Below are 12,780 nucleotides of genomic sequence, written 5' to 3' on the forward strand. Positions count from 1 at the left end.
GACAGAGACGCAAAAAACCCTCCAAAAAATCAATGAATCCAGGAGTCGGTTTTTTGAAAAGATCAACAAAATTGATAGACCGCTAACAAGACTAATAAAGAAGAAAAGAGAGAAGAATCAAATAGACGCAATAAAAAATGATAAAGGGGATATCACCACCAACCCCACAGAAATACAAACTACCATCAGAGAATATTATAAACACCTCTACACAAATAAACTAAAAAATCTAGAAGAAATGGATAATTTCCTGGACACTTACACTCTCCCAAGACTAAACCAGGAAGAAGTTGAATCCCTGAATAGACCAATAGCAGGCTCTGAAATTGAGGCAATAATTAATAGCCTACCAACCAAAAAAAGTCCAGGACCAGATGGATTCACAGCTGAATTCTACCAGAGGTACATGGAGGAGTTGGTACCATTCCTTCTGAAACTATTCCAATCAATAGAAAAAGAGGGAATCCTCCCTAACTCATTTTATGAGGCCAACATCATCCTGATACCAAAGCCTGGCAGAGACACAACAAAAAAAGAGAATTTTAGACCAATATCCCTGATGAACATCGATGCAAAAATCCTCAATAAAATACTGGCAATCCGAATCCAGCAGCACATCAAAAAGCTTATCCACCATGATCAAGTGGGCTTCATCCCTGGGATGCAAGGCTGGTTCAACATATACAAATCAATAAATGTAATCCAGCATATAAATAGAACCAAAGACGAAAACCACATGATTATCTCAACAGATGCAGAAAAGGCCTTTGACAAAGTTCAACAGCCCTTCATGCTAAAAATGCTCAATAAACTAGGTATTGATGGAACGTATCTCAAAATAATAAGAGCTATTTATGACAAACCCACAGCCAATATCATACTGAATGTGCAAAAACTGGAAGCGTTCCCTTTGTAAACTGGCACAAGACAGGGATGCCCTCTCTCACCACTCCTATTCAATGTAGTGTTGGAAGTTCTGGCTAGGGGAATCAGGCAAGAGAAAGAAATAAGGGGTATTCAGTTAGGAAAACAAGAAGTCAAATTGTCCCTGTTTGCAGATGATATGATTGTATATTTAGAAAACCCCATCATCTCAGCCCAAAATCTCCTTAAGCTGATAAGCAATTTCAGCATAGTCTCAGCATACAAAATTAATGTGCAAAAATCACAAGCATTCTTATACACCAGTAACAGACAAACAGAGAGCCAAATCATGAATGAACTTCCATTCACAATTACTTCGAAGAGAATAAAATACTTAGGAATCCAACTTACAAGGGATGTAAAGGACCTCTTCAAGGAGAACTACAAAACACTACTCAGTGAAATAAAAGACGATGCAAACAAATGGAAGAACATACCATGCTCATGGATAGGAAGAATCAATACTGTGAAAATGGCCATACTGCCCAAGGTAATTCATAGATTCAATGCCATCCCCATCAAGCTACCAATGAGTTTCTTCACAGAATTGGAAAAAACTGCTTTAAAGTTCATATGGAACCAAAAAAGAGCCTGCATTGCCAAGACAATCCTAAGTCAAAAGAACAAAGCTGGAGGCATCATGCTACCTGGCTTCAAACTATACTACAAGGCTACAGTAACCAAAACAGCATGGTACTGGTACCAAAACCGAGATATAGACCAATGGAGCAGAACAGAGTCCTCAGAAATAATACCCCACATCTACAGCCATCTGATCTTTGACAAACCTGAGAGAAACAAGAAATGGGGAAAGGATTCCCTATTTAATAAATGGTGCTGGGAAAATTGGCTAGCCATAAGTAGAAAGCTGAAATTGGATCCTTTCCTTACTCCTTATACGCAAATTGATTCAAGATGGATTAGAGACTTAAATGTTAGACCTAATACCATAAAAACCCTAGATGAAAACCTAGGTAATACCATTCAGGACATAGGCATGGGCAAGGACTTCATGTCTAAAACACCAAAAGCAAAGGCAACAAAAGCCGAAATTGACAAATGGGATCTAATTAAACTAAAGAGCTTCTGCACAGCGAAAGAAGCTACCATCAGAGTGAACAGGCAACCTACAGAATGGGAGAAAATTTTTGCAATCTACTCATCTGACAAAAGGCTAATATCCAGAACCTACAAAGAACTCAATCAAATTTACAAGAAAAAAACAACCCCATCAAAAAGTGGGCAAAGGATATGAACAAGATACCACCTCACACCAGTTAGAATGGGAATCATTAAAAAGTCAGGAAACAACAGGTGCTGGAGAGGATGTGGAGAAATAGGAACACTTTTACACTGTTGGTGGGAGTGTAAACTAGTTCAACCATTATGGAAAACAGTATGGCGATTCTTCAAGGATCTAGAACTAGAAGTACCATATGACCCAGCCATCCCATTACTGGGTATATAACCAAAGGATTATAAATCATGCTGCTATAAAGACACATGCACACGTATGTTCATTGTGGCACTATTCACAATAGCAAAGACTTGGAATCAACCCAAATGTCCATCAGTGACAGACTGGATTAAGAAAATGTGGCACACATACACCATGGAATACTATGCAGCCATCAAAAAGGATGAGTTTGTGTCCTTTGTAGGGACATGGATGCAGCTGGAAACCATCATTCTCAGGAAACTATTGCAAGAACAGAAAACCAAACACCGCATGTTTTCACTCATAGGTGGGAACTGAACAATGAGATCACTTGGACTCAGGAAGGGGAACATCACACACCAGGGCCTATTTTGGGGAAGGGGAAGGGGGGAGGGATTGCACTGGGAGTTATACCTGATGTAAATGACGAGTTGATGGGTGCTGATGAGTTGATGGGTGCAGCACACCAACATGGCACAAGCATACATATGTAACAAACCTGCACGTTGTGCACATGTACCCTAGAACTTAAAGTATTAAAAAAAAAACAAAAAACAAAACAAAACAAAAAAACAACTTCTTGAAGGTTTTGGTGCTGAGAAGGAATGCCACTGGAAATGCCCATCTTTGAGGCTCAGGGAGAATAACATGAGAAGGGATCCCTGGGCAGGTGTATGAATGACCTGCCCTATCTGGAAGATCCAGGTAGCTGCTGAACAAGTGCACAGGTAATTAATTAATTAATTAATTCGCTCATTCATTATTTCCTGATTCCCTGATGGATGCTACCTTGTAAATAAAGTGCTAGGGTGCCAACAGGAGCAATAATAGTTCCTTCCCTAAAGAGCTGTCATCTAGGCAAAGAGTGAGGTGAGAGAATGACAGGAAAGCAGTATGGTCACCATATGCCTGTGCCATTCACCAGCTGTGTGATGTTGGGCAAGCTACTTGACCTTTCTTTGGATCATGTTTTCTTATCTGCAGAATGGAGATCATTGAAGCACTGGCCCATGGGTTTGTCATGAAGAATTACTAGGTTAAAACAGGTAAAAGTGCTTAGAGGGCCAGGGACAGTGTCCTAGAGGGACCGACAATTGAGCCGATGTCTTGACCATGTTCCCCAGAAGCAGACTCTGAGATGAGGATTTGAGTCCAAGTGAATTATCAAGGAAGTGCTCCTAGAGGAACTGGTAAGGGAAGGGGAGGTAGGTCCAGCGAGGAAAGGCTGCCAAGCAAGAGTGCAATTTTAGACAAAGTGCTGTGGAAGGTGGCTCCTGGTTGATCCTGAAGGGGATGTCTGGAGTGTAAATTACACCTCAAAGTTGTCTTGAAAACAGGGTATTAAGTTTGGCCTAAAGCTTCCTCCTTACAGATTCTAAGTTCAGTCCAAAGATTTCTCCATACACAGTGAAATTAACCTAACTGAATGGGTAAACAGACTGTAACCTATTCTTGTGCCAGTCTTCGAGTTTTGGCCAATCAAAGGGGTCCAACTGTTCAAACTGTGTTCAAGTGAGGCAATCACTGGGCTACAACCAATCCAGCTGTTTCTGTACCTCACTTCCGTTTTCTGAGCACCACTTTCCTTTTTCTGTCCATAAATTTTCTTCTGTCACATGGCTACACTGGGACCTCTCTGAACCTGTTCTGGTTTGGGGGATGCTTGACTCATGACTCCTTCTTTGTTTAATTAAACTCAATTAAATTTAATTTGTCTAAGTTTTTTTTTTTTTTTGGTGGGGGGGAAATAAGCTCCCAGGAAGTCACAACTCTCTGCCTGAGCACAGAAAAAAGCCCCAGTAGCCCAAGGGCGGTCCTTGAAAGAAGAGGTGCAGGCACAGGCCATTGTAGTCAGAAGAACATCTAATCTGGGGGTGCAGACCTGAAAAAATGGATCTGTAGGAATTTGGATGGAGCTCTAATAGTGTCAGCTTCAGCCGAAAGGAAGCAAGCATGGTTCTGAGCAGTAAAAGGTATTTGCTGGAAGTTGGTGCAATGATTCTGAAGGTGTGGAAAGACCACTGAAATGTCAGATTTAAGATATCAGTTTGATTCCAGCATAGCCATGTACTCTTTGAGCAATACTGATAATAATCATAGCAGCCAGAGTTTATTGAGTACATACTGCTATGAACTGAATTCCATCCCCCTTAAATTAATATGTTGAAGCCCTAAACCCCAATGTGACTATATCTGGAGATGGGGTCTTTAGGAGGTAATGAAGTTTAAATGAGGTCATAAGGTTGGGGCCCTGATCTGATAGGATTTGTGTTATTACAGTATGAGACACTGGAGAGCTCATTCTCTCTCTCCACCATGTTAGGACACAGTGAGAAGCTGCTATGTGCAAGCCGGAAAGAGAGACCTCACAGAAACTGAACTTTGCTGTAACCTTGATCTTGGAGTTTCCAACCTCTGGAACTATGAGAAAATAAATTTCTGTCGTTTAAGGCACCCAGTCTATAATATTTTGTTATGGCAGCCCGAGCTGACTAAGACACATACTATGCCAGGTACTGTTTAAATCACTACACACATCATCTCACTTAACCCTTACAATCAGCCTAGGAGGCAAATTCTTTAAAGTCCCCGTTTACAGGTTGAGGCTATAATAATATTAGCTACTATTTACTGAACATTTGCAATGTGGCAGGCACCATGCTAAACACTTTACATTTCCTTCCTCCCTCCCTCCCTTTTCCTTTCTTTCTCTTTCTTTCTTTCTTTCTCTCTTTCTTTCTTTCTTTCTTTCTTTCTTTCTTTCTTTCTTTCTTTCTTTCTTTCTTTCTTTCTTTCTTTCTTTCTTTCTCTTTCTTTCTTTCTCTCTCTCTCTCTTTCTCTCTCTTCCTTCCTTTCTTTCTCTTTCCTTCCTTCTTTCTTTCTTCTTTCTCTCTCTCCCTTCCTTCCTTCCTTCCTTCCTTCCTTCCTTCCTTCCTTCCTTCCTTCCTTCCTTCCTTCCTTCCTAGACAGATTCTTACTATGTTGCCGGGGCTGACCTTGAATTCTTAAGCTCAGGACTACAGGTGTGTACCTCTGCACATAGCTTATACTTGTTTTCAAATTGAATTCTCTGAACACACCTGGAAGGAGAAGAGGGCACTAAAGTTAATAAAATTAAGTAATTTGTTCAAGAACACAGGGCTGTAACACAGTGGTAGAGCCGGAATTAAAACCTATGGTATTCTAAATCTCTGCTCCATAAATTTGTAAGACAGGTTGCACAGCTAGTAAGGGGTGTGGCCACTTGGATTTCAGAGCCATGGAAGTCGTCTGCTTCTTGAAGTCTTCTCCTTACCTATAAAGGGGATGGTGCCTCCTTCCATCCTTTCTTCTCAAGGGAATCAGAAGAGTGCCTCGTTATTGAGAAAGGTTATGTTTGGTGATTCAGGACTGCCTTTCCAAGCCACACAGCAGACCTCTGTAAAGCATCCATGGAAGAGCATCATTACATCTGTCCTTCGTGCTTGTAGAATCTCAAGGAGAAAACCTGTTTCCTCATACGCTCTTTCTTGCTGTCTCTCACTGTTTCAGAAGAAAATAATTTCCTCCCCAATGTTCAAACTAGATGAGCGTGTGAAGCCCTGAATAGAAGATTATTAAAGGAGCCCACAGTCCGCCTTCCAGTCTGCAATCTAATTAGCTGAAAGAGGCCCCTTAGAGTCAGCCCCAGAGAAATCTTCTATGGCCTAGAAAGCCGTCTAATGAGAGAAGACAGCCCATCGAAGAAGAGGGAAAAGCCTATGTTTGTGTTTCTGCAGGAGGGAGGAGAGACTCCAGCTCCTGTGTGTACCTCCATAATCACTTCCACAGGTACCTCCAGCCAGAAAACTAAAAAATGTAATCACAGAGCTCTCAGTAAACACAGCCTGGGTGGTTGTCGCCCTGTAGCCTGGCACAGAGGACACCTCCTAGGGTTTTTCAGAGAGAGGAAGATTGGTTTTATTTAGAGCTACTGCAAGCCCCAGGTAGCCAGCCTCTTCTCACCACTACAACAGACCAGAGAGGAAAAAACAGACTAAAAATAGCCTGCGATTGTGTTAGGGAGGCCTCTCTCATTTGGAGAGTCACAAGTGGCTGGTTAGAGGGGATGGGAGGTGGCAGGTGACGCCAGTCAAATATCCAGGGAGTCACTGCTTCAAGAACAGCAGGAAACGGCCTGCCTTTGGGAACTTAACAACTCTGCCATTCATATTCAGTCATCCACCCATTCATGTATTCAGCAAACATGGATTGAGCGCCTACTATGAGGCGGGCATTGTACTAGGTGCTGGGATACGGGAGTGAAAATGCCAAATGATTTCCTACTCCCATGAAGCTTCTATTGTGGGGCCAGAGACAGACAGCATACATGAAAAAAACTAACAGGATAATTATAGAAAGTGAGAAGTGCGCTATGAAGTGAAATAAAAGAGGGGCAGCTCTACAGGGCCCCATCCAACTCCAAGTTCCCAGTGGGATCAGTGGAGGCCTTCATTGTCATACATCTCAGCTTAACTCCTCCCTCTGCTTGGTTCTGCTTCCTTCACTCCCCTATAGGTGCTAATCCCAAAGGCAGTCCCTAGAGGCTTCCTGCGAACAGCTGTCTAACTCAGAGTATGGGTTCCAGAGAATCCAACCTAAGGCAGTGAGTGATGGAAGGAGAACCACTTCATACAGTGTTGATAGTGAAGGCCTGTCAGAAAGAGTGATGTTGGGACCTGAATAATGGGGAGGACCAAGCTTTGGGAATGTACTTGGGGAAAGTGTCTCAGGAACAGGGGATGACTGTGAGATGGGAACAAGCTTGGTATATTAAAGGTATAGAAAAATGGCCCATGTAGTTCAAGCACAGTGATTCTTGAGGAAAGAGGAGTGAAAGGAGAGAGGACAGCAGGGCCAGGTCTTGCAGGGACCCACAGGTAGCAGTGAGGAGTTTGCATTTTATTCTAAGGGGGTGAGAAGTCACTGGAGAGGGTCAAGCACAGGAATGAAAGGATCCAATTTACATTTTAAAAAGATCACTCTGGCTACTGTGAATTCAATTTCACCAGGAAGACAAGACTAACTGACTTGGAAAATTAGAGAATAACCCCAAAGCTATATAATTCTGTACCTATAGAGGGTACTGAATAAGGCTCTTTGGCATGGGTATATCTCATATTCATTGAATATATACTTAGCGAATGTGATAGTTGAACACCTGTTATATGCCAGACAGTGTGCTAGGCTCTGGGATACAGCAAATAAATGGGATAAATAATACCCTGAACCCTCATGGAGCTTGCATTCATAGTGGGAAGACTGTGATAATAAAGTGTTCAATCGGGTTGCATAGACTTAAAGCAGATCATTGGAAATGAAATACATTTTCTGAAGCAGATGGGACTTGGAACAGGTGGGGAAATATGTAGGGAGCAGCCATTGTAGATAGAAAAAACTCCAAGAACAATACCGGGGTGGCAGTGGTGAGCATGATCAAACAGTGTCAATAATTACCATCTATTGAGTACCTGCTATGTGCCAGATACTGTGCTAAGAATTTTGCATCTTTTATATTGTGTAATCTTCAGAGATATCAAATAAGGCAAGCATTATTTTTCTCTCATTTTATAGATGATGAAACCGAGGCTCACATAAATATCTTATTCAAGATCACATATCTAGAAAGAGGGGGATCTGGATTTCCTCCCATGCCTGTCTGACTCAGAAACCAAATCCTATGCCCTGAATCCCTGCACTACAGTGACATTCCAGTAGGTGGGGTGCACCATGGAGAGCACCTTGATTGGCCAGAAGTGGCCCCGAGCTGTCTAACCAAGTCTCCTACCCTTTTCCAGGTACAAGTTCTGTGCCAAGACTTGCATGTCTGCTGTTGTGTGGACACAGCTCTTGGTTCTTCACTTTTTTGCCTATGGCTTTCTTCACCGTATCTTTCCTATGTCTCATTTGGCAAAGATTGCTAAATGGTCGCCAGTATCAGGTTCTGTTTTTTATGACACATGGTTTAATATATTTCTTAACATCCTTTACATTTATATGTGGCAGATGACTGAATTCTGGCCAATGGAGCATGAGTGGAAGTTGGTTACGGCACTTCCAGGTCTGGTTCTTAAAAATCTCCTACTTATGCTTGTTTCCCCTGATGTCCATCTTGGGAGACATTCATTGAAGATGTCAGAGCCACTCTTAACCTGTGTCTTTGAGTAACTGTGTGGGGAAGAGACCACTCACCAACCTGGGCCTACCTTGGGCTATTGTGTGAGAAAGAGATAAAATCTACTGTTTTGAACCATTACATGTTTGGGTCTGTTTGTTACTGCAGCCCAGCCTACACTAACTCATACACTTACTTCCTGTCATGACTCCCAAGGACCCAACTCTCCTTTAAAATATCATTCCAGTCTTTGTTTAGGATTTCTGGAAGAGAAAGTGGCAATTTGGACCATTCCAAAAAATTTAGCTAAACCAAGGAGTCTATAGAAAAAAATCAAAGAGTGAGTGAATGAAAACTTCATGTTTTCTGTAGTTATAGCAATAATGTGATGAGTGACAGAATTTTTTTAAAAGGGAGAAATAGAGAGAAAGAGTCATTCCACCTACTCTGGAAGGCGCTGGGGTGTGCGGCAGCAATGGCAGAGGTGAAGGGATCTTGTGGTAGCTCCTCATGGGTTTCTGTCTTGAAGGTTTCCTGCTCTGCCTCAACTTTGTGTTCAATCAGGAGAAAAAGCAGAGATAGTGGGGGTAAGTAAGAGAAGACGAGAGGGCATCGCCCTGTGCAATGTCAAATTCGGGCAAGTGTGAGGAGAACAGCTCTGTTGCAATTAGCTCAGGAGTATGAGCCTTCCTGAGGACTGTATGAGTTCTGGACACTTCAGGAGTCCTCAGCTGGTGACATGGTTGATATGGCTCAACTCATAAACAACTTGGAGGTGCAACTTAATTCAGAAGGTGGCTCAATGCAGGTATTCAGGTCCATCACTGGCCCTGTTCAGAGCAGAGATCCCCCTGAGATAGAAGCATAAATAATATGACTTCTCCACCACTTCTGGATGCCAACCCCATGGAGAACCCAGCACTGTTTAATGACATCAGGTTTGAGACCCCAGAAGAACTTTTGGCGAGTGATTTCAGCCTGTCCCCAGTGGAACCAGTTGACTTCTCCTCTCACAAGCCCAAGGCTCCTCTCCAGCCTGTTAGCATGCTGCAAGCTCCAGAACATCCTCCCAAGCCACAGTCTGCTCCCCAGACCCTTGTGGTGTTCACTTCAACATCAGCAAACATTCCTACTATTCTGACCACAGGCTCTGTCCTGACTCCCTCTCAGGGCACTGGTGGCTAGCAGATCTTACATGTTGTTCACAGCATCCCCTCAGTCTGTCTTCCAAGTAAGATGGGTGACCTGAATGCCATCCCAGTGGTGGTGCAGTCTCTGCCCATGGTGTATACTACTTTGCCTGCAAATGAGGGCCCTGCAACCATTACAGTCCCACTCATTGGAGGAGATGGTACAAATGCTGGATCAGTGAATGTTGACCCCACTCCATGTCTCCACTGGAGATTCCAAGTGACAATGAGGAGAGTGTAATTAAAAGTGGATCCTCAGCCTCACAGAGTCTGCAGGGACCACAGCAAGAACCAGCAGCAATGGTCTAAATGCAGGGAGGAGTCGCTTGACTTAAGGAGAAGACGGATGCACCAGTGTAACTTTGCAGGACACAGCAAAGTGTACTCCAAAAGCTCTCACCTGAAAGCTCACCACAGAATTCATATAGGAGAGAAGACTTATAAAAGGACCTGGGATGGCTGCTTCTGGAAATTCACTCATTCATTCGAGCTCACCAGCCATTTCTGCGAGCGCAGGCATCAAGCCTTTCCAGTGCACGCACTGCAACCGCAGCTTTTCTGGTTCTGACCACCTGTCCCTGCACCACTGTCGCCATGACGCCATGTGAGCTGCACAGGTCACACTAGAGAAGCTGCACTGGTATCTTTCCTGTTTGTATGTTGAGGTCAGGACCATTTTTTCCTCTTTGACTTCAACTTGCATCTGGAATGGAGTTGAAGCAGCCTGCTGAGCCAAGTTGAGGAGACTGGAGGAAAACATAGCTGGTCTCCCGTGGGGCTCTTCATATTCCACCTTCACCTCTCCACTGTCTAGACCTGTTTTTTTCAACCTCCACATGGTTTGAATTCCAGTGTGACACCCATGGCTGCCCTCCCATCCCCCTGCTCTGAAATAGGACATTTTTCCTGCAGTAACAAAACAGGAATCAAATTCAAGGCTGTGGACAAACATACACTGCTTTTCTATTTCCTATTTTTCTCTTGTTTTCTAGAACACTTGTCCATATGTTTTAAAAATAAGTACCTAGCGGTGGTTTGATAGTGTCCTAAATTACTTTTTTCAAGTTCCAAGATAGAAGGAGTGTAACAATGTAATTGATTGGTAAGATTTATGGGGATTCGGTTCCTGAATATGAGGCACATTCCCAGTGAATAAGCTGAGTCCCATACCAAACTCAAAGGTTTAAATAAATCGAATCCTATTTCTTCTTAAAGTTTGGTTTTCAATAGAAGAGGGAGAAATAGGGACCGAGAAAGAAGAGAGCTGAGAGAAAGAAAGAGAAGAGGAACTAGAAATATGAGAGAACAGAAGGGACAGAAGGGAAAATAAAGGAAAGAGAGGAAACAAGATAGAAGATACAGAGAAGAAAAAGCATATGTAAAAAAGGACTGAAGGAGCAAAATTAAAATCGAGTCACTCCACAGTTCTGAGAAGATAAGGCTCTCCTAGCAAGATCTCCCAGGAACTCATCACACCCAGCCTCTGAGGTAAAAAGATGTTTCTTTCCTGGTCTGGGACCAGGTGTATTAGGCCCATTGCCCTGCTATCTTGCACACCTGCAAAGCATCTGAATACCGCATTGTGATCAGCGGCCTGGGATTAGGTCCCAATCAAACTCAAGAAAATTGTTCTTCCTCCTAGCAGGTAAAAGAGAAGAGGGATAAAGGTTACATCAACAGGGGACAACCTCAGTTTCAGTAACTTTATATTTAGATTGCAGTGACTGGGAGTTAATTAGGCTTGGTCTTTTTTTCACTCTCCACTCCCCATCTTTTTCTTGACAAATTAGTTGGAAAATGGGTTCTAAAGAAAAGCAGAATGATCCTCGGGATTGGTAATGGGGTGGTGGTAATGGGGTAGTTAGGAAGAAAGACCCCTCGAAGCGTTTTGGCTCTCACAGGCCTTTTAAGTCAGTATGTTTGTCAGGACTACGGACAGTTCCAGGCTTGCCTGTGGGAGGGCCATTGAGGAAGCCGAGAAGGTGGCTTTAATAAAGGAACCCTGGAAACTCCTGGATAGTGGGTGCCGGCCACCTTATTTAATTATGCAATGATCAGCAACCTTTACATTTTAATTCGGAGTCACAGTAATGAAGCCATCCTGCTTCTACTTGGGGCAGACCTGCTCATTCTTCCGTTGCTCCGGAAGGGTCTTCAGCACTAATTGGCTGTTTGGTAGCTGGATCTTGACAGTGTGAGGTAGGTAGCGATCCCCTTGCTTTCATTCTAATGCATTCTCTGGTCTCTCTGCCCTCCTCCTCTTTGATTTGCCTAATTAGTGCTAATAATTTAAAAGCTGCATGGCCCTCTTTTGATCCTGCTGTCGACGGCAGACAGAGCCATTCCATTAGCAGATATTAAATAGTGCTAATATGTGGTGACACACGGTTGGAACTGGCTCGCACACACTTCCAGCCTGGGACCGCAGGGCTGCCTTACACACACACACACACACACACACACACACACACACACACACACACTTCATTCACTTTACTCCTAGAGAAAAGTCATTGTCGGCAGTAGCAGTTTTAAAGCACTGTGTCTTAATAACTGTTTGAGGCCCCCTATATCGTGGGCTGGCATTGAAAAACCACATGATTTATTTCACATTTCAGGATTTTAATGATTAATTCATGAATGTATCTGCAAGAATGCCAAGGTCTCCAAAATAATGAAAGCCTTTTTTTCCCCTAAAGTTGTTTGTTTTCATTTCAAATCAAAGCAATCTGTCTTGAACATTCATTTCTCTCTCCCTTCACTCCCTTCACCCTGAAAGGGGGGAAAAACACTACTGCTCATTTCACTGGGGTCTTGATAACATTTTGACAAGTAATATAATTCATTTACATTTATCAAAATAAATAGATAAGTCTTCTATCTTCTCTCTGTTTAGCTGACATGGACAGGCCTTTCACCTCCAGCAGGCATAAATAAGCTCGAGGTCATGTGCAGTGATTCAGCCTGTGTGTTCCCGAATATTCTGAAACTTCTGTTGAAATGTAAAGGGGTGCTTTCACCCTTTACATTTCACCCTTTACATTTGGATGTGCTTTCAGCGGGACTTTTCCCAGATCCTGGGAAAGCAGACATTG

General features: G+C 42.9%; 1 pseudogene; it reads left to right on the forward strand.

Annotated features, from left to right (window-relative positions):
• Nucleotides 1-9,234: 9,234 nt before the first annotated feature.
• Nucleotides 9,235-11,358, forward strand: LOC105492231 (Krueppel-like factor 8 pseudogene; annotated as a pseudogene).
• The last annotated feature ends 1,422 nt before the right edge of the window (nucleotides 11,359-12,780 follow it).

This window comes from Macaca nemestrina, chromosome 18, assembly GCF_043159975.1.
Source record: "Macaca nemestrina isolate mMacNem1 chromosome 18, mMacNem.hap1, whole genome shotgun sequence".
Taxonomy (NCBI): Eukaryota; Metazoa; Chordata; class Mammalia; order Primates; family Cercopithecidae; genus Macaca; species Macaca nemestrina.